The following is a 20,527-nucleotide window of genomic DNA, read 5'->3' as shown; positions in this document are numbered from 1 at the left end:
GAATGACTGCGGTTATTCCAACGTATAAAGAAGTTTAGACTGTGCAAAGTTAAGCCGCAGGAGGAACTTTTGTCACCACAAAAGTAGGCAGCTGCTAAAGTTCTAATGGTGCTAAGGTTAACCTGATTGTCAAAGAACAAAGAAGATTTAGGGGAATTTCAGATTAGATTATGTTGGGTTTTTATTAATGACGTACATAGAATAAAGGGTGCTCTATAGCAAATAGTCATTCCAATTATGGCCTCTGATATCGCCCTCAGGACTGAAAGATCAGGTGTTTTTTCCCATTGCTTTCCATGACCCATTGGTCTGTACCCCATTCCATTATCTTGCTGACAATACAGTTACCTGGAGGGAGAAGATCAGCACAGTTTTTTACCAATAGAAAAGGACCAACCAGAACAGGGCTCTCTCTCTCTCACGGAGGGCCCTATAGAAGACACATTGTTTGTCTGTGATGTGTACGTCCTTGGGTTCATCTAAAATCTGATTGGTTGCTATGAGCAATAAGAACACTATTATTGGAATTTATCTATTTTTTTATGGAGGTTTTAGCAAAAATGTGTTGCAAAGCTTTGATTGTTTATTTCCGCAAAAGATTGGCAACTTTTCCTATGTTTTGTGGGGAAAAAAAAATCAGCATGTTGCAGAATTTTTTTCATTTATGTATTTATTTTAGGGCCCATGCACATGGCAGAATTTTCGAGCGGAACCCGGCATAAATATTCTGCTCAAAAATTCCGGTGCATCAGCCTCTCATTGTGTTCAATGGGATTCTGCTTTACAGTGTAGAATTTTCATGGTCGGAAAAACGCAGCAGAAATTCAAATTAAGGAATGAAATTCCTCTCAGAAATGCATTGGCATCTAAGGAAAAGTAACGGTAATGGTGTCAACTGATTTGTTGGCTAACCATAGTTTGAGCTCATACTCTGCAGCAACTGTTTTCAAAACGGGTAGGAAATTTTCATATAGGAAAGTTTTGAAATCTGAATTATGTTCGCCATTACACTGTTTACCTGTGGGCGGCCGCACACACGTGTTGGCAAATTCGAAGCCAATCTGAATAGTATAAAAATGATTCACTCCCCACTAAAAATTAACATAGTGGACTTTTCGCAGAATGTATTCTGTGGCAGATGTTTTCACTGCGGAAAATCCACCGTATGCACGGTGCAGCAGAATCCCATTGAATATAATGCAACAGAATTTCGGAGACAAATTTGTGGTAACCAAGTACAGAATCTGTACAGAATATAGCATCCTGCCCATCCTGTGTGGCAGATGCTGTCTCCAGTGTCCGTCTTGGGACCACACTCCTCAGGACTCAATATTTCCCAGTATAATGAAATGTTATGCAATAGTTAATGTATTGGTATTTTCTATATTTTCTATGCACCTGTTACTCTAAAGATCCTGTCGTCATGAACCATGTTGTTAGGGGAGTGTGCAAGAGATGAACCATGTGACTTATCTGGCCAATGGGAGTGCTCCAAATCTGCCCCTTATATAGTGTGGTAAGAGTTCAGAGTTCAGTTCAGGAGAGGAGAGAATCTTATGCTGAGGTATAGTTTGGAGGTGTGAAGTCAGCCGGTGAGGTGATCTGAGGAGGCATCAAGTCAAATCCTGCAACCATGCATCTGTTAAAGGATACCCCAGCACCCAGGTAAATGTCAAAGCCTAGCGGTAAGCACTAAAGTCCCGGGGATTCTATGCAAGTCAAGTCAGTCAAGTTAGTCAAGTCCAAGTCACTCAAGTCCAGCGTGGGTTGCTATACAGCAAGTCAGTCATATACAGCACAATCAACTATAAGTCCCAGCAAGCTGATAAGCTTCCCCCTGCACCTCTCTTTATACTAATCTGAGTTGTAACAGACTTTATGCGTCAGAGTACTTATTGTGCCTGGCCCAGGAGATATTGGTGTATAGGTTAACCACACCCTGGCTTCATGAAAATGTTAATGGGACATTACCCTCACCCGACACCACAAATTTTGGCATCCCACAAACAGGATACGGGCGTGTGCCTTATGCAAGAACCCCCCCCCCCAGTCTGAACTGTGTCCAAATTGCAGAAAAAATGCATGTCCGAGTGACAACCTATGCACCAGTCTTGTAAGGCACTTTGTCTCTCTAAAATACCTATGTTAAAAGGTGCTTGTGAAAAGAGGGAGAGAGGAAAAGTTTATTCAAGTTATTGTGAAAGAAATAAGACTGCGTCCGCCATGTGTAAAATTCGTGCAGAAGCCATGCTGCGTCCTACAATGTATGTCGTACCTGTAAGGGTTAATGGAGTTGGAAAAAAGCATGCAAAGAATGCCCGCAAAAGTCAGCGTCCCACTTCTGGGCGTGGAAGTCAAGACTCCATGCAGAATCCAAGCTGGAAGCTAAAGCGTCATCCAGGGGGTTTCTGGCCAGCGGCCATCTTGCCGGAGTCGTCTATTAAAGGCAGTGCACAGCTCAACCTCTTCAGGCCACCGGAAGTTTGTGAGAGAAGCAAGATGGTGGAAGCACATGTGAGAGTGAAGACCAGCATGGCATGCAGCGCCAGTGAAGTCGCGGGGGCCGCCGCTCAAATGTTCCAGGTATTGGCAGATCGCCTGCAGAAGCTGTCGCTGGAGGATCAGTGTTTGCATAGATCCAACTCCCTGAGAGCAACAACAGCTGGTCAGCTACCCCAGGCGAGGGAACGCCCAGAGGAACTCCACCATCATCTAGAAGTGCATCGCTGGTTAGGTTGTTACCCCACCATCAGACCTGGGGATCCTGGGCCGAAATCGTGACCGAGGAGTCGAATGTAAGAAACCAGGTGGAAGCCAACTTCTCTTCCCCCATCTATCCCAGAGTCACGTACCCAGTCACCCCCGCTGCCACGGTGGGTGTTTGGTGATGACCCCCGGCTGATTCAGTATATGCATGAGAACATTATGCCCCTGCCCGGAAAGGAGCATCCACTAATTCCTGCGGCTTTGTTCGAGAGGGCTGAGTGAGAGGCCCGTATGGCTGCAATTGTAGAAGAAATGCAGGAGCTTTGTCGCAGAAACCTACCATTTGAAGTGCGCCAAGCGCAAAAACAGGACACTAAGTGTCTACATCAGGATGCTTGAACATCCTCGTCCCAGAGAGCCACCCCTAGCTCGGTGGAGGGCTACTGACATAAAGTTGGATAAAATTTGGGGTTATGGCACATTGATGGACCGCCACACAGGTGGCAGAGTGTTGTTTAACAGACGGGCAGTAGAAAGGGACTATCTCCCACCTGGAAGGCGGAGAGTTTGTGGAGTACACCCCAGTCCAGAGTGCCCGAAGGGAATGGGTGGCAGCTGTTACCCGATCCAAGAACCCCACACAGCTCCTCTTCATTTATTTTCCTTCAGAGGACTGGAACCCGAACCCCTTCAGCCTGCTGTCTCCTAAGGTGAAGGGAGAATTAAAAGAAGAGCCTCTTCTGCCTGAGATGCCTGTTGCTGCTCCTAGATATGTCCCTGGTTCCAGAGAGAAGTCCACTAAAGATGTGCCCCAGCCTACTCTAGCTGTTGCGGAGATTTGGCCGGCCCAACAGGCAGCAACCAAAGTGCCTTGGCCTACTCCTGATGTTGAGGAGGGTTTGCCGCCTCAGTGGGCACCAACTGTTCCCACTCCAGTGGCGCAAGCCGCCTCCATTCAAATGGTGGTGACTTTGAGTCCCACCATCTCCCACTCCAATCTCAAAAAGATGTTGTGGACCACCACTGTCAATCCTATGGAGGGGGTTCAAGCAAGAGGACCCTGCGAGGCTGGGATGGAAAGTATCCACCAACCTATATAACACAACAACTGTGGCAGACAACAAAGTAAATGCAAATAATCTTTATTGTTTAAAAATTACAATTAAGAACAGGAATGGTGTCTGACAAATATGGAACATCTCTAATGTAGGGGCTACTCATGTGAAATGTTACATAATAGTTTTAAAGTTCTTACATAGCAGCCTATCAATGGTAATGAAGAACTGTATCCAGATAAAGGGCAAAGGTATAAGCATAAGGTGCTAAAGCAAGGTAAAAGCACAGGATCGCAGCAGCAAAGTACCTACATGTGCGAGCAAAAAGTATCACAGAGAGACGTCCACCCCTACGTCCGTTTCGAACTTGCGTCCTTCTTCCGGGAGAAGGACGCAATATCAGTATTCTTAATAATTCTATGTTTCGGGGTAAAGTAGCAAAAAGCTGATGGGCCCCGTAGCACAGACATCTGGGTAGAAAGCCTCTGGCAGCATGATCTGAAATATGTCTAGTCAATACACAAAAAAGAAAAATAGTGTGTCTATGGTTTCATGTATACTTATGTTATTGTCAGTAATTAAAAATGTTCATAAGCTTTAAATATCAGTAATATAAGGGTTAAATGTTAGTACAAAGGTACCAATGACCCATTACCAATGACCCGTTACTTTCCCTTTTTCATTACCTCAAAGGACTTTGTTACATTCATCTGGAGTCTGTAAGGACATTTGTATAAAATGCCACATGAACTCTAACAATTTTTACATAGCTCTGAGATGGACATTTCAACCAATGCCCCAGGAACTATTTTTGTTATTCTACCTGGGCCCATCAGGCTACTTCTACATCATCTGTCCTCCAGGACATTACGCCGAGGACTGCTTTTCTCTAGAGGGGGAGTTTGTGATTACCCAGTATAGAATCTGTATAGAATATAGCATCCTGCCCATACTGTGTGGCAGATGCTGCCTTCAGTGTCCGTCTTGGCCCCACATTCCTCAGGACTCTATATTTCACAGTATAATGAAATGTTATGCAATGGTTAATGTATTGGTATTTTCTATGCACCTCTTACTTTAAAGATCCTGCTGTCATAAACCTTGTGGTTAGGAGAGTGTGTAAGAGATGAACCATGTGACTTATCTGGCCAATAGGAGTGCTCCAAATCTGCCCCTTATAAAGTGTGGTAGGAGTTCAGAGATCAGTTCAGGAGAGGAGAGCGTCTTATGCTGAGGTAGAGTTTGGAGAAGTTTGAAGTCAATCTGTGAGGTGATTTAAGGAGGCATCAAGTCCAAGCACCCAGGTGAAAGTAAAAGCCTAGCAGTAAGCACTAGAGTCCCGGGGATTCTATGCAAGTCAAGTCAGTCAAGTTAGTCAAGTCCAAGTCACTAAAGTCCAGCGTGGGTTACTATACAGCAAGTCAGTCATGTACAGAACAATCAACTATAAGTCCCAGAAAGCCGATAAGCTTTCAAGGTTAACCCTGCACCTCTCTTTATACCAATCTGAGCTGTAACTTATTTTATCCTCTATCCTGCCTCAGTAAAGTCAGTTTTTCTGTAACCTCACGTTGGAGTATTTATTGCCCTGTGCCTAGCCTAGGAGAAGCTGGCTCAACCTAGGGTGGTGTATAAGTTAACCACGCCCTGGCGTCACGAAAAGGTAAATTGCACATTACCCTCACCCGACACCACACATTTTTCTGACAGATTCCGCTCAGAAATCCAGCAGTGTGAACATAGCCTAAGTGTGTGTATAAATGTATGGGGAAAAAACAGAGAGCTGGAGCAAACCACAAAAATACGGAGAGGACAAAAAGGGTAAAAAAATAAGTGTGATGTAATTTTTTATTGAAAATGTTGCAAAATACAGCAATGATCACTGCTCTGTAAAAAAAAATACTAAGCACACAATTCCTTCTCAGCATTTGAAGCCAAGTAGTGTGTATTGAAGCTGCTGTCTATGGTGCTGATTTGAGAAATCAGTGGAGAATGTAAAATCAATTCTTGACTGATATTTAGTTGGTGGACCTGGTTAACAAAAGTTACAGCTGCTGAAAAGTTTCTGTCTTATCACCGTAATAACTAGAGATGAACGAATAGAAGCTGACAAACCCGAATTCGTTACAAATTTCAGGAAATATTTGATTCGCAATGAATGCGAATATCTCCGCAATTCTATCGCCGCGATTCTATAGCCATGATTCTATCGCGCGCATCGCTTCATTAAACTCCATTTTACAGCGTTCCAGGCTCCAGGGCATCTAAAATGATGGATTCACATGTCAGTTCATGGGGCAAGGGATGCTGGGAAGGCAAGGCGGGAAGGGAAGTAGGCGGTATGACCCTGAATCACATGCAGGATGCAGCCTATCAGCAGCCAGTCACCCCTGTGATGTCACAGCCCTATATAATCGGCAGCCATATTGCGGCCAGCCACTTCATTCATTACACTGCAGAGAGATAGGATGGACAGCCTGTGTGTGTGTGTGCTACAGAAGAGAAAAGCGCATTCCAGCAGCGATTAACACCCTCCTAGTCACATCAGCGTTCTCGTGGACGGAGAGCATTGTTTTTTCCACTGAAAAGGATTTTTACTGCAGCTGCAGCCATTAACCTCCCAGTCACTTTCTTTAGCATAGTGTTACAGAGAGGGGCAGATAGCTGTGTGTTGCCTCATACATTTCAGCAAGCTGCCTCAACTTCATAAACCGAGGCAGAGGAGGCAGGAATAATTTTTCAGCACAATTCAGTGTCTTTGTTCCACAAAAAAATTATCTACTGGTTATACTAGTCTGTAGATGGTATAATAACCAGCAGTCCATTCCTAATAGTCTGTGACAGAGTGCAATTTTGTATTTAGTACACAGCTTTTTTTTGGCTGCAGCACTGTTATGTACTGCTGGTGTTTTACAAATATATGTATATATTTTTAAGGGTATTGTAGCACATTTTTCTGCCCTCATCAGTGGATAATGCATACGTACATCTAAGTAGCATACTATTTTGTACCTGTTAATCTGTCAAGGGCCTACATGCTGTGAAAGGACAGCCAAAAGTAATCACCGGCTGGTGCTTTAAAAAAATTACGGAGTTTTTAGGCTCATTGTAGCGCATTTTTCTGCCCTCATTAGTGCATGCCACATATAATTAGTGTACTATTTTGTTCCTGATAATCTGTCAAGGGCCTAGATACTGTGAAAGGGCAGCCAAAAGTGCACACCTGCTGCTGTTCTAGACAAATACGGTTTTAAGCATAGTGAAGCAAATTGTATTCCCCTCATATACGCACTAAATATGTCAGGCAGAAAAGTGCCAGGACATGCACAGAGGAGAGGCAGAGGCCTAAATCCTTCAGGCAGTGGTCGCAGCAGACTAGGGGCGAAAGGCGTGGCAGCAGGAGTGGCAGCGAAAGGCCTGAGCTCACGTTATTAGCTAGTGTTAATATCTCGACCAGCAACCCATCTGCCGTCATCGATTGGTTAACACGGTCATCCACTTCATCACAAGTGACATCTGACACCCCCAGTCAACAGTCGGTGGGTTCCTCAGACATAACCCATAGTTGTCATGGCCCAGGAGCAGTCCCTGTCCTCCCATTTCCTCTTCTCCTATGCTGTTCCCTCTCCTACAGAAGTATCTTATGATGTGGGTTCATCTCAACTATTCACTGAGGACTATCTAATAGAGGACAGTCAGCAACTAGGAGAGTGACATGGGAGGCGGTGTTGCCAGGGTTCAGGGTCCTGAATCAGACACTGTTGAGGAACCTGAAGAGGACATCAGTGACGTGCAGACACTTGTTGATGATGATGATGAAGCCAATCGCAATTGGGAGTTGGGTGTAGAAGGGGCTTTATCATCATCAGGAAAAGAGAGATGCAGATTGGCCGTGCGGTGTCAGCTGAGCCAGCAAGGTGGTTGCATGGTTAGCAGTCAGCGTGGAGGCAGAAGTGGAAATTCTGGAGCCAAACGTGCCCGGGGAGACCACCTGGTTCGCAGCAGCCTGCCTTCCCGAGATGTAGTGGAACAGGGGTTCCTGGAGACGGCGGCAGTAGCAGTCAATTAGTGCGGACTGGTGGTGGGAAAATCAGCTACTCGGCGGTGTGGCAGTTTTTCATCAAGCATCCGAATGAGGTTCACGTAGCCACATGCAAGATATGTTGACAGAAGGTGAAGCTTGGCCAGGGTCCCAATATTGGCACCACGGCCCTTCGTTAACATATGCTTCGCCACCATAAAGCGGCCTGGGAGAACCACGGCTCCGATGTAGTGGTCCAGCCTGCTGCATCACCCAGTGGCACGCCGCTCCCTCTTTCAGCCAGCTAAGGCTCCACCACCTCAGCCGAAGGGAGCTGTGTGTCATAACCTCCTTCTGTCGCTCCAGATGTTCCTGCTCCTCCCACTTTTAGTCAGCCAACAATCCATCCGTGAAGCCATGTCCAAGAGACAACAGTATGCGCCAACTCATCCAACGGCGCAGAAGTTGAATGTGCTCTTGTCTAAGTTGCTGGTGCTGCTGTCCCTCCCTTTTCAAGTAGTGGACTCTGCACCTTTCAGAAAACTGATGGCTTGTGCCAAGCCGAGGTGGAGGGTGCCAAGTCATCATTTCTTTGTGAATAAGGCAGTACCAACCCTGCACAATTTTGTGGAAAATAAGGTGGTCCAGTTTTTGATCCCGTTGGTGTGTACCAAAGTGCACGGCAGCACGGACATCTGGAGCTGTATACTATAACAATACATGTCCTTTACAGCTACCTGGGTGAATGTGGTTAAATGTGATTCAACTTGGACAGGTCACGCTGCTTCCTCCTCCACGCTGTCAGCCTGTTGGTCCTGTGACATTGTGTGACTCCGCCTCCTCATCCTCCACCATGTCCTCAGCCTCCACTGCCCTGACAAGTCTCAGTGGCCCTCCAGCATACCATGTGTGCAGGGCACGGCAGTGTCACGCTGTTCTTAACATGTTTTGCCTTGGCAAAAAGAGTCACACAGGAAGGAACTGCTAAAAGTCATTCGTAAAGAAATTGGAGCATGGCTTACTCCACAAAAAATGGAAATGGGAACAATGGTGACTGACAACAGGGAGAACATCTTGGCCGCGCTGTGACAAGGAAGGGTGAGCCATGCGCCCTGCATGGAACACGTGTTAAATCTGGTTTTCAAGCAGTTCCAGAAGTGTTCCCCCCATTTGCAAGATATCCTAAGAATGGGAAGGAAACTTTGCATGCACTTCAGCCACTCATACACAGTAAAGCACACCCTCCTCTAGCTAGTATCCCCCAACATAATCTGATTTGTGACGTTGCCACACCTTGAAATTCCTCCCTCCATATGTTGGACCGACTGTACGAACAGAGAAAAGCCATCACCGATTTATTGATGATCCAAGCAGATAGGGGGCCTCCCCTGTGTAACCAATGTGAACCAGTGGCAGCTCATACGTGACACCTGCCGTTTGCTCAGGCCCTTTGAGGAAGCCACATTATTAGTATGTCGCCAGGATTACGGGATGAACAACGTCATTCCACTGCTTCATTTCTTACAACACATGTTGGAAACGATGGCTGGTCAGGGTACTGGAGACGTGGTGCCTACATCTCAGGGCCACATGAGCCCTGTAGGGGCTGAACTGGAGATGGAGGAGGAGGATGAAGGGCACAGTGGAGCACAGTTAAGGTTTGATGAGATGGGTGGTGTTTCTAGTCATCTGACAGAAGAGGAGGAGCAGGAGCAGCCAGAGGAGCTAGAGGGTTATGAGGAAGGCGAGACAGAGGACCCAGACACACCGTGGCACTATGCAGTGGAGATGGAGTCAGGGAGTTCCTCCGAGTCACTTGCACAAATGGATGCATGCTCACCTGCTTGCGTAGTGACCGCAAAATTGTCACCATTCGGCAGCGGGATGACTTCTGGATCTGCACCTTATTGGACCCACGCTACCGACACCAAATGGGGGCCTTTTTTACATGCACTGAGATGGAGGACAAACTGACCTACTACAGAGACATTTTACGAAGTCAGTTGGCCGATGCCTATCTGCACCATCGTTCATCCTCTCGCAGGTCTGATTCGGGGGGGGGGGGGGGGGGCCTCTGCGCTCACCTTCCACTGCCATTGCTCCTGGGGAGGGGTGGCAGGAGCAGTACCAGCTCCATCATCAGCAGCCTGAGTCTACAGCCTACAATAGCTTTCTTCACCAGCATAGTGAAGTAACTTATCAGCAGCAGGTAGACCTGGAGCAGGACCTGAACCAGCAGGTGGTGACATACCTTGATATACCCATGCAAACACACTACTGCCAGGGGCTTGGCGAGTGGGCTTGTTCTTTTTGATCAAAGAGTATACTAACAACCTGTTAGTTTTTGAAATTATGCTGAGAAGCAAGTAGATCAAATTACAAATGGTGGATGTGCGGCTGTGCCTGGCCACTGGGTCACTCCCCCCATTGGGCATGGGGTCTCGGAGGCAGTGGTCGCCGCCGGGTGCTACGCCATTGTCAGGTTAGGGACCCACTTTAACGAGGTGGCCTTGACTTGGTGAGGGGGCTTGTACTTTTTGATCAAAATGTATACTAACAATCTGTCAGTTTTTGAAATTATGCTGAGAAGCAAGTAGATCAAATTACAAATGGTGGATGTGCGGCTGTGTTTCTCTTTTTGTGTTGCACATTTGTAGTCTCTCCCTTCTTCCACAGCCAGCACTCCACTCCACCCATTTGACCCAGGCAATTTTAATTACCAGGAAACTGCATAAGGGTTTCCTCCTACTATTCTCCCAGCCCTCTGGCAGTGAGCACATGGTAGGTTTCATGCTGGTGTGGTTCTCTGTGGCGGCAAATGTTTCTGTGATGCTTTGTCTATGGAGTGGAGTGGCCCAGAGCCAGGGGCTTGGTCGGGCAGTAGTGGGGCTGCCTGGCCACTGGGTCGCTCCCTGCCTTGGGCATGGGGTCTCGGAGGCAGTGGTCGCCGCCGGGCGCTATGCCAGTGTCAGGTTAGGGACCCACTCTAACGAGATAGCCTTGATGTGGCGAGTGGGCTTGTACTTTTTGATCAAAATGTATACTAATAACCTGTTAGTTTTTGAAATTATGCTGAGAAGCAAGTAGATCAAATTACAAATGGTGGATGTGCGGCTGCGTTTCTCTTTTTGTGTTGCACACTTTGAAGATCTGCTGGACTTCTGGGCAGCCAAACTTGATTTGTGGCAGCAACTAGCAGAGGTTGCCCTGGAAAAGCTGTCCTGCACGGCCAGTTGTGTGCCATCAAAGCGGGTGGTTAGTGCGGCGGGGGTCAAAGTAACCCCAAGGAGAACTCGTCTGTCCATAAAAAATGTGGAGAGACTGACCTTTGTGAAGATGAATCAGGTATGGATCAGCCAGGATTTCCACCCACCAATGCCTGATGCATCAGAGCAAATTGACCATGGTGCCACACCAACACTTCACAAATATGGATAGTGCCAAACAGATATAAGATGCTGCTCCCCAGTTACAGAAATGTATCCGCATCAGACCACAAGTTAGTCTTGAGGATATGCATTAGCTAAAACGTAACTTTTCTTAGGACAAAATATATGGACCACAATTTTTTTTATATCTAAGAAAAGGAAAGGTGTGCAAAAAAAGACAATGTGCCACCTACACCACCAAGTATTGATGTGATGCAAAGACCTCTAAAAGGTGGAAGGGAACAATGTATGGTCCATTGTAACTGGTGGGGGTAAAAACTTCCCCTGTAAGGCCCTACTCTCGCATTATTAATTCCCTTCTTGGCAAGTGTTACTCGCCCTGAAAAGTGCAGCCCCACACAGGAACCTCACCCTATTTCCCCCTACAAACACTGCCATTTCCCAGGGTTTTTAAGTGGAAATAGGGAGAGTTATCTGTGTGGGGCTGCCCTTTTTAGGGTGAGTAACACTTGCCAAAAAGGGAATTACTTAGGCGAAAGTAGAGCCTTACAGGGTACATTTTTACCCTTAGCATATTATTCAAAGTAAAGTTTTACGTAATGAAGATCCTCAATACTTACTTGTGCACACTAACACTTTTACAAGAGAGACCTTTTTCTTCTGCCTACCTGCCTCGGCTACTTTTCTGATCCTGCCACATATCTGATGCCAAGTTCCCCTATTTTTACCCACCTTCGTCACCGGGTACTGGTATTGCCACCCACCGCCCCACTCTTTCACCGGGTCACTTTCAGGACTCCTGATGCTGCTGATCCCAGCCCCAGGCTGTCTCATTCTGCCACCATATGTTCTCCTCATGCTGATGCCAGATTCAGGCTGTCTTATACTGCCACCATATGTTCTCTTCATGCTAATGCCAGCTCCAGGCTGTCTCAGTCTGCCACCATATGTTCTCCTCATGCTGATGCAAGCTCCAGGCTGACTTGTTCTGCCACCATATGTTCTCATCATGCTGATGCCAGCTCCAGGCTGTCTCATTCTGCCTCCATATGTTCTCCTCATGCGGATGCCAACTCCAGGCTTTCTCATTTTGCCACCATATGTTCTCCTCATGCTGATGTCAGCTCCATGCTGTCTCATACTGCCACCATATGTTCTCCTCATGCTGATGCCAGCTCCAGGCTGTCACTTTCTGCCACCATATGTTCTCCTCATGCTGATGCCAACTCCAGCCTGTCTCATTCTGCCACTATATGTTCTCCTCATGCTGATGCCAGGTCCAGGCTGTCTCATTCTGCCACCATATGTTCTCATCATGCTGATGCATCTCGAGGCAGTCTAATACTGCCACCATATGTTCTCCTCATGCTGATGCCAGCTTCAGGCTGTCTCATTCTGCCATCATATGTTCTCCTCATGCTGATGCCAGCTCCAGGCTGTCTCAATCTGCCACCATATGTTCTACTCATGCTGATGCCAGCTCCAGGCTGTCTCATACTGCCACCATATGTTCTCCTAATGCTGATACCAGCTCCAGGCTGCCTCATTCAGCCACCATATGTTCTCCTCATGCTGATGCCAGCTCCAGGCTGTGTTATTCCCCCACTATATGGTCTTCTCATGCTGCCGCCAACTCCAGGCTGTGTCATTCAGCCACTATATGGTCTCCTCATGATTCCGCCACCTCCAGGCTGTGTTATACAGCCACTATATGGTCTCCTTTTGCTGCCGCCAACTCCAGGCTGTGTCATTCTGCCACATTATGGTCTCCTCATGCTGCTGCCACCTCCAGGCTGTGTCACTGTACTGCCATGTTGTCTCCTCATGCTGCTGCCACCTCCAGGCTGTGTCACTGTACCACCATGTGGTCTCCTCATGCTGCTTGCACATTAAATAAAACTTGTTAGGTTCATCTATTTGAAATCTTCAATTTAAATGTAAAAAAATATCTTTAATCTTTTCAATTGAGAGGCCCTATGGTCTCGTCAGGCTGTTGCCACCTCTAGGCTGGGTCATTCTGCCACTATATGGTCTCCTCATGCTGCCACCACCTCCATGCTGTGTCATTCAGCCACTATATGTTCTACTCATGCTTCCACCACCTCCAGGTTGTGTCATTCAGCCACTATATGGTCTCCTTTTGCTGACGCCAACTCCAGGCTGTGTCAATTAGCCACTATATGGTCTCCTCATGCTGCTTCCCACCTCCTCGCTGTGTCATTCAGCCACTATAGGTTCTCCTCATACTGATGCCACCTCCAGGCTCTGTCATTGTGCCACTTTGCAATGCCTCTAATCTGCATATCATACTGAATAACAGTATTATTTTACTCCACAGGTATGTCCCGCATCAGGAGGGTCGGCTGACTCTCGCTTCTCGCCATGAAATTTTGTTTGTTCACTTCCGAAAATGTGCAATATAAGCTACCACATTGCTGAAGATTCGGGTGAGTGCGACTTTATTTCTGACTTCTTTGTATGTGATATTATATATACCACTTGGACATTCATAAGTCAGCACCCCCTGGTACAGCACCCTATCGGAGATAGACTTGAGTTTGCCGTATGGTGTGAATTGCATCTAAAGACTTTGATTATTGTCTGATTTCTTCAAGCCCATAGTGCAGTGCCTGGATTTTTTTCTTCACTATTTTGTATTATTTTACTAACACAGCACAATCCCAATGCGTGTTATGGCAAGACAAAGTGTTCTACACCCCTATTGAGGCTCTCTGTAGCCCAGAAATAGACAAACCAAATTTTTCGGAAAAGCTTCCATTCAAGCGATATTTCTATCCCCACTCCATTACAGAGCCCTGCAGGTCTCGGATATTCAAACAAAATATCTTTAACCGACGATACCAGAGAGGAACTCCTATGGGGGTTGACCCATATTCAATCTTGGAACGGAAAGACTATCTTCAATTCTGTTCCAGATTTGATTATAGAATCCAATGCCAGCCGCATTGGTTGGGGAGCAAGATGCGGTTCCTCCTCCACAGGAGGCAAGTGGTCACCTGAGGAAACTCTCCTTCATATAAATTGCCTAGAACTCCTGGCAGGATTTTTTTGGCCCATTTTGGCCCCAGATCACATTATTTCATTCTCTTGAGGATGGACAATATTTTAGCAGTCCAATATATAAATTGTTTAGGTGGTACCAAATCGAAATGTCTAGCCAATATTGGCAAAATTTTTTGGCATTTTTGTCTAGACAGGGACATCATCATGAAGGCGGAATATCTTCTGGGTCTTTCTAATACAAATGCGGATTGGAATTCCTGTTTCCTTCTCGATTCCAGCGATTGGAAGTTGGATTCAGAATTTTTTTTGTCTCATACATTCTTTTTACGGTCCTCTTCGGTTAGACCTCTTCGCTTACCGTTTGAATCGCCAGTCTCTACGATTTTTCAGCTGGCATCCAGATCCGGAGGCAGGGGAATAGATGCTCTTCTACAAATTTGGCCATCGGAAATACTTTATGCCTTCCCTCCGTTTGCTCTGATACCAAGAGTATTACTATTGACCAAATCTGAGAAATCAACGATGGTGTTGATAACCCCTTGGTGGCCAACACAATCGTGGTTTCCCCAAATTCTGGAAATGTTAATAGATTTTCCCCAAATTCTTCCTTCTTATCCCAAGATCGTCCAAGACCCATCCGGGAATCCTCATCCTCTGGTAATTTCCAATCTTTGACTCTTATAACTTGGTTCATACAAGGTCAAATCAGAACCAGATTTAAACCTTTCACAGTCAACTAGAGATATTCTCTCGGATGCTTGGGCCCCATGTACCAGATCTGCTTACAGATCAGCCTGGACATTTGGGTCTGATTGGTGCTTGCAACAGGATTTGGATCTCGTACATGAACCTATAACACAAGTCTTAATTTTTCTTATCTGCCTTATATGACACTGGTAAAACTTACTGGACCATTAATGTCTATCGCTCGGCCATTTCCTTTTAAGATTCTCTTATTCATTCTATGTCTATAGGCAAACACCCTTTAATTTGTAAGATGATGAAAGTCATTACATTTGGATCTCCTCCTCTACCCAATATATCAATCTACTTGGGACATTATTTTGCTTCTTAATCTTTTTTGAATCCTGGGGGTATATCAAATTACTTACCTTAAAATTGTTATCCTTTAACCCCTTAAGGACCCAGCCCATTTGGGCCTTAAGGACTTTATGGATTTTATTTTTATGTTTTCGTTTTTTCCTCCTCGCCTTCAAAAAATCATAACTCTTTCATATTTTCATCCACAGACTAGTATTTGTGCCATGATCTGTACTTTTTATTGATATCATAATTGCTTATATAAAAAATTTTATAATTTTTTAATAAAAATTTTTGGGAGTAAGATGTTATAAAAAAAAAAAAAAATAAAAAAAAAAAAGCTGCTATTTTGGATTTTTTTTTTTTTTTAATGTGCATTAAGTACCAGCTCACCTAGATGTACATTTACGTCCGGCATCTACAGACGAACAAAAAACAATCTTCAATCTGTATTCTATCCAGCTTTAACTCTTCAAGAAAATCTATGTGTAGTCTGTCATCTTAGAGTATATTAACGTAAGACAACTCCCTTAAGAGAAATATCTGTGACTCAATTATTAATTTCTTTTTGTAAACCTTATCGACCTGTTTCTTCTCCTACTTTAGCCAGATAAGTTAAGCAGACTATGTCTTTAGCTGGCATAGACAACTATTTGTGGAGCTCATTCCACTAGAGGAAAAAATGTCCACAAAATTGAGTCAAGCAGGAGGTTCCCTTTCAGACATTATGAAAGCCGCAAATTGGTCATCTGAATGTACCTTTAAAACCTTTTATTTCCCTCCCGATCCTCCTATGATCCTTGTCTAAATATGTATTATTTATATATATTATTGTTATTAAGTTTATAATTACATGTGTCATGACCAACTGGGGGACAGAGAGAGTGAGCCCTAAACTGACCCTAACAAAAACTCTCCCTGTCCACTTGCCCATCCACTTTAAATAGTGGGAGCAGCCAGTCCCTACCTGCGCTAAAGTGAAATGGCGTAAAAACAAATAATATAGATAGTCAGTCACAGGCCAGAAACAGAATAACTACCAAAAATCAGACATAATATAATTATACAAACAGGACAGAATATAGTGTACTAACAAACAGTTCATAAACCGGAATCGAGATAAACAGCAGACATGATAAAATTAACAAGACTGGGTATGGAACAGATTCAATCTTCTGGATTGGATCTCCAGAATGGAAGAATGGAAGAACTGAATGAAAAAACTAGATCAGAATGCTGACCTAGTAGGAAATAGAAATATGAAACACGAAACTCTAGACCAGAACCGGATGAGTCTGAATAGACTCCAGGAAACACTAGACAGAACTGGATGAGTCTGAATAGACTCCAGGATACCAAACAGGAAAAGGATGACTAACACACTGTGAACACAGACTAAGCAGAAGGAACATGCATAATCCTAAAAACCGACAGATGTCCTATAAAACAAAGCAGACTAAAAGCTATATAAACAAGACTATTTAACATTGGCTAAAACTCAGATAATATCACAAGATGAAGACAAGGTGCATGCTCAAGCAGACATGGAAGTGTATTGCACAAATAACCAGCACAGAATTAGGAGAACTCTGGTTAACCCCACCCGAGTTCTCATTGGTTCAGAGCATTAACATACGATGCTTTTGTATGTTGGGGCCATCGCATAAACAGCTATCCGGTAGCACAGACTGCTTCAGCTGCCGCCGAATAGCCGTTTACAGTGCCCCAGGTGTTCCGGTGATGGTCTCTTACCTGTCTGCAGCGCTCCGGAGCTCCTCTTCGGGATTCCCTGCATCGCCGACGCTCTCCATCGTCACCATCACGTCGCCGCTAATGCTGTCCCGTCATCCAATAGGAGCGGCGTGCGTAGTGACGTGATGGCGGCGACGTGAGAGTGACGATCCCTGAGAAGCAGAGATGTCCGGAGTGTGAGGGACACCACGGTGACGCAGCGACAGCGAGGGAGGGCGACATCCAGGGCAGCGGTGACGAGCGGTGACGGTCCGAAGCGGCGGGGACAGGTGAGTACAACTTCCTATACTTAACATTGCACGGATCCCTCAACATACGATGGTTTCAACACACGATGGTTCATTTGGAACGGATTACCATCGTATGTTGAGGGACCACTGTACAGTAAAAACTGTTTATCAAGCGGCCAATACAGTTTTCAGCCGCTCTTAGACAAAAATGCCTGTTTCTTCAATTACTTATCAAGCTCCTGTTCTCCTCCTCCCCCAAACGTATCATTCCCTCTGAAAAGCTGCTCAAGTGTGTCTCAAGACAGATTAGTTCACTGAGGGATAATGTTACAGCTGCCTATAGTTTTTGTATAATAATAATAATAATAATAATAATAAAGAAAACTTGTTTTTGTTTAAAGAATTTCCTTTGTATCTTTATATATTATTCTCACATGCATTCCATCTTCATCGATAGACCTGTATGAGGCTCTTGTTTTTTAAAGGGGTACTCCAGTGGAATTTTTTATTTCTTTTTTATCAACTGGTGCCAGAAAGTTAAACAGATTTGTAAATTACTTCTATTAAAAAATCTTTATCCTTCCAGTACTTATTAGCTGCTGTATACTACAGAGAAAGTTCTTTTCTTTTTTGGATTTCTTTTTTTTTCTGTCCATGGTGCTCTTTGCTGACACCTCTGTCCTTATCAGGAACTTTTCAGAACAGGAGCAAATCCCCATAGCACACCTATGCTGCTCTGGACAGTTTCTAATACAGACAGAGGTGTCAGCAGAGAGCACTGAGGACAAAAAAAAAAGAAATCCAAAAACAAAAAGAACTTTCTCTATAATATACAGCCACTAATAAGTACTAGAAGGGTAAAGATTTTTTAAATCGGTAATTTACAAATCGGTTTAACTTTCTGGCACCAGTTGATAAAATAAAAAAAAAGTTTCCCACTGGAGTACCACTTTAAATGTGAGCTGTACTTTATATTAGTGCCATTTTGAGGTAGATAATTGATCGAATACTGATACTTCTGTACTGCATTGTAATGTGCTTTGGACTTGGAGTATGAGGTTGGCAGAACTAGTGGCCTTCATTGGAACTCAGCTGTCCTATTAACGGCTTAACAACCCTCAATTGCATTGGCATTGGACCTATGTAGTGACCTACGTGGAGCCTAGATACTGTGATTGCTATTAAATGCTGCATCTAGGGGACTAAATGACTAGAATCTAAGGGTTCAAATGTACCTGACAGCTGTCATGTATGTGTATGCTTAGATCTTGAATCCGCTCCACATTCCCAGAGCCAACATTTGTTATACATGTATAATGATGTACCTAATACAACTTAGCACCATGAATCTGAAAAGTCTGCACTGATTACATTTAATTCAATATAATATAATTCTCTGGTTCTCTAAATTAACTTCTATTGTGAAATAATGCTGCTGTATAAATCTATCTGCAGTTAGCTCCCTCTAGTGACGGCTTTAGGCGTTTGGCATTTTATCATTTATCCAGAAGATTTTTTTTGTGTCCAAGTAATTGTTTTGGCATCTAGTAATCACTCATTGCTCTGTGCAATGCTGCAGTGTACACAGCGCTAGTAACGTAGAGCCTCCACCTAGTGTACTGTTATATTCTAATGCTCAGCTGAAATGCATTAGAATCTGCAATACACTAGGGGTGGCTCTGTGCCAATAGCGCTTTGAACACTGCAGATCCTAGCAGTGGCAAGTAAGAAAGGACTAGGGCATGAGCAGCCCCCTGCAGTTCCTGCCACACATGTTGGTGGCAGTAGAGAGCCCCGTGTTGGCTCATTCTGCTGCCGCACATGGTGTAAAAAGTATATTACACAAAAATAATGCTTGTGTCTGCTTGTTTTTTCTATTAAAGTTCAATTGCAAAATTATGTGTATATTATATATATTTTTTATTTTTTTCCTCAAAAATACCACTATATCAAATATGGTACCAATATGTTTTAAAAATCAATTCACTTATGTGAAAGTATAGAAACTAATATAAAAAAGGAGTAAATAAGTGGGTACTTACATGGTGTTTCTGAAAACACAGAGGCATTAGCATAATGCCATATACTTAGTATAATTTGATGCATAATGATTCCTTGATATGATGAAAATGAGTACGATGCGAGCACCATTACACTCTCCGCTTCTAACATTTCCTTCTGAAATGTCTGAACAGATGTTAATAAAGTTATAGGTTTTCCCTAAGAACTCACAGTAGGTGTATTCATCTGCATCTCAGAGTAATTCTAACTGATAGCATGTCAAAATAGGGAAAAAAAAGAAAACCCAAAATAGAAAAAAGAAACAGGTGCGCAATTTTATTGCTTCATTCAATTGATCTCCACAGTCAAATCCAGGGCACACCCTTAAGGAGGCTACTGTCATTACTTTACATTTTCTTGCAGTTACTGTATGCGGCTCCAGATCAGATCTTTACTTCACTGAACCTTTCAATACATCCGAGGTGCTTTGATGTTGCACTGTGAGCGCCGCGGCAAAAGGAATTCTTAACAAAAAGAAAAGGAATAGACACAAAATGTTTAATATGATGTATGTTACAATACTCAAGGAAGCTGTAGGCTGCATTTGTCGGAAATGACTGCAGATAAGTTGTAAAATGAAAAAGATAATAAAGAACTTGTTTAAAAAGTTTTCTTTGTTATAATCTGTAATGGGACCTGCAGTGCCCCCACAGGGAACGTGAAGAATTACAAATGTTTGATCCTCCAGAGATAAAGAGACTTGCTTTGTAACCACTCAGCTCCGTCTATAGTAATTGATGGAGGTTAAATAGATGGAATCTCAGGGTTCATTCACATTACAGAATTTCTATCCGGAAGTCTTCTGAGTGGAGACTTCATCTGCTGCTGCGACTCAGACCACTCAGACATGCTCCATCTCCATAGATGGCAATTCTGCAGAAAAAAATAACAAAATCTCATTGAAAAACAATAGAAGGTTGTTGCATCGGAATTTCCTAAGAGAATTTCTCCACTCAGAAATTCCGTAGTGTGAACCTAGCCTTTACCTTAAAGGGGTACTCCGGTCGAAAACTTTTTTTTTATGTACTTATTAGGGCTGTATACTACAGAGGAAATTCTTTTCTTTTTGGATTTCTTTTCTGTCACAACCACAGCAATCTCTGCTGACACCTCTATCCATGTCAGGAACTGTTCAGAGCAGCATATGTTTGCTATGGGGATTTTCTCCAACTCTGGATAGTTCCTAAAATGGACAGAGGTGTAAGCAGAGACAGAAAAGAAATCCAAAAAGAAAAAAAAATTCCTCTG

At 44.1% G+C, this 20,527-nt stretch overlaps 1 long non-coding RNA gene across 1 annotated transcript in view; it reads left to right on the top strand.

Annotated features, from left to right (window-relative positions):
• Positions 1–20,114, top strand: part of LOC130361312 (uncharacterized) — a 117,744-nt gene extending 97,630 nt beyond the window's left edge. The window contains exon 5 of the long non-coding RNA XR_008890959.1: positions 19,643–20,114. This is a non-coding gene — a long non-coding RNA (uncharacterized LOC130361312). The remainder of the gene's footprint in view (positions 1–19,642) is intronic.
• Positions 20,115–20,527: the final 413 nt, after the last annotated feature.

Source organism: Hyla sarda, chromosome 3, assembly GCF_029499605.1.
Source record: "Hyla sarda isolate aHylSar1 chromosome 3, aHylSar1.hap1, whole genome shotgun sequence".
NCBI lineage: Eukaryota > Metazoa > Chordata > Amphibia > Anura > Hylidae > Hyla > Hyla sarda.
This window is presented reverse-complemented; position numbering and strand designations above follow the sequence as displayed.